Consider the following 2,500-nt stretch of genomic DNA (forward strand, 5'->3'; position numbering starts at 1 on the left):
TTTCAAACATCTGCCAGATCCATGAATATATATATATATACATACAAAAATGCTTTAAAAGCACACAGAAAAGACCAACAGGAGAGTACAAGGTTATAATAAAAGGAATTCACTCTCCTGTGTAATCATCGTATGATGAGAAAATAAAGAAAAAGGGGAGTAGGGGATGTGTATAGCGACGAACTACTCCCCATGCAACGGCTTACGTGTGGAGGTCATAGTTACGCATGGAGTACATAGTTACTCAAAGCGTACGATTCTCCCGTCCAAAATTAAGGCGCAGAGAGCCCGCCAGACCATTTGTGCACAAACACGGCAATATATAATATATGCACTCTTTCGACAATGGGACGAAAGATCTCAATGAGAATGAAACAGAGGGTGCTTGCGTGAAGGTGGAGCATCGCATCGTTTACTTGTATTGGGGAGTGAGTGCGAAGAGCTGTACTTCGGGTCTTCGGGAATCGTCACCGACGTTCACATTGCAAACTCGAACGATCAATAGGGTGCGGTTTCCCGTCGGACGCTGAATGTTATAGCTTAACCACGAATATAGAAATACCCGTCGTTACGAATCGATGTTTTTCACCCGCCACCTGATGGATCGTGTTCTCTTTGATAAAAATACCTCGTGTCAAAGAGACGTGTATACTATAATATACGCCATTGGTCTGCCTGTGTGTAGGCTCTCCGACAATTATATGGACAATTACGGTCGCAAGAACAGGGATGTAAGCGTCGATTCGAATCCACATATCGCGCTTCCTCGGTCTTCGCCTGTGGTGTCCGAGATACGTCCATTGGAAACGGTGGTGTTGTCTCTCCTCTAGAGAAAGAGAGGACAACAACAGGGTACCTGTGGAAAACTTGCGGTGAACGCGTTGTGTTCTGTCACGAACGTCGAGGAATAGGATGAGAGAAGGACCGGCTGTGAAGCTCGCTTTTAAAGCTGCGTGAGTCTGACACCCTACTCTGTGTGGCGATAGCGCACACACGAGCGTGGGACGAATGACCGCTGCCAGAGCCGGCTGTGAGTCCCGCTCTATTTATCGAGTTCGCGTATAACATAGAGCACAAAACGTCGCCGCATGCGTGTTCGTTGACGAACACGTATATTCGAGAGGACCGGCTGCGTAGCTCGCGTAAAGCTGTGTGCGATTCTGACACTCTACTCTCTGTGTGGCGATAATACAGTGCACAAGAGCTTGGGACGAACGATCGCGCACGGCCAGAGCCGGCTGTGAAGTCCGCTAGTATCGAATAATCTTTCTCCGTGCACAATTGGAAATGTGTTTCGAGAGGACCGGCTGCGTAGCTCGCGTAAAGCTGTGTGCGATTCTGACACTCTACTCTCTGTGTGGCGATAATACAGTGCACAAGAGCTTGGGACGAACGATCGCGCACGGCCAGAGCCGGCTGTGAAGTCCGCTAGTATCGAATAATCGTTCTCCGTGCACAATTGGAAATGTGTTTCGAGAGGACCGGCTGCGTAGCTCGCGTAAAGCTGTGTGCGATTCTGACACTCTACTCTCTGTGTGGCGATAATACAGTGCACAAGAGCTTGGGACGAACGATCGCGCACGGCCAGAGCCGGCTGTGAAGTCCGCTAGTTATCGAGTTCATTCTCCAATAAGAGAGAGGAGGAGGAGAAGTGTCGGGATCCAGTATCGGGTTGTCTATGATCCCCGTCGTTTTCTGAATTCTCCTCCTGTGTTTTCCACTTTAAAGGTTTTTCAATGTATTTTCCGCCCGGCCGTCGGATACGTGTGCGCATTGCAATCGCGTACTCGCGACGGTTTCCGTTTCTACGGACGATCGTGTGTCGTCCTTAAAAACGACGCCTGAATCTCCTTCGCGCGCTGGTTGGAGCTTTCAGGTATCGGCGTTCTTATGAACCGCAGAACAAGAGACATAATTATATATTGATTATAAATCAAATTATACGATTACCCTGAACGGTGGATCACTTGGCTCGTGGGTCGATGAAGAACGCAGCTAATTGCGCGTCAACGTGTGAACTGCAGGACACATGAACATCGACATTTCGAACGCACATTGCGGTCCACGGATACAATTCCTGGACCACGCCTGGCTGAGGGTCGTTTACGTAACCAAATACTGCTTGCGTTGCTCTTGTAAGTCCCCGCCGTCGCTTACCTCTCCATGTCGAATTTTGTGGAGGGCGCAAAGAGCGTTTCTGAGTCGGGTTGCAAAGATGCTACGTACGAGCGAACGATGGACGTTTCGTCGGCGTTTGACGCGGTTCTGTGAAAATTGCAAATTTTACATTGCGTCTAACGGTTTCGTGAGAAGAAGGAAATAGGAATGGGTATCGCATTCGGACTTGCGTGAGTGTTTTGCGGCGTCGTGAGTCGTATTTTCAATACGACCGCCCGTGAACACCGCTCCGACGATCGAAATCTCTCTCTCCTCTCTCTGGAACGATTCGCATTGCGGAAGAAGCGTTTCACTCTCGAACATTTTACGCGCTCCCGACGTC

At 49.2% G+C, this 2,500-nt stretch overlaps 1 non-coding gene across 1 annotated transcript; it reads left to right on the plus strand.

The window, feature by feature from the left end:
• The first annotated feature begins 1,947 nt into the window (after window positions 1-1,947).
• On the plus strand, window positions 1,948-2,102 carry LOC143364850 (5.8S ribosomal RNA). The gene has a single exon (XR_013084329.1). It is a non-coding gene; the product is annotated as a 5.8S ribosomal RNA (ribosomal RNA).
• Window positions 2,103-2,500: the final 398 nt, after the last annotated feature.

Source organism: Halictus rubicundus, unplaced genomic scaffold (genome assembly GCF_050948215.1).
Source record: "Halictus rubicundus isolate RS-2024b unplaced genomic scaffold, iyHalRubi1_principal scaffold1064, whole genome shotgun sequence".
NCBI classification, from domain to species: domain Eukaryota; kingdom Metazoa; phylum Arthropoda; class Insecta; order Hymenoptera; family Halictidae; genus Halictus; species Halictus rubicundus.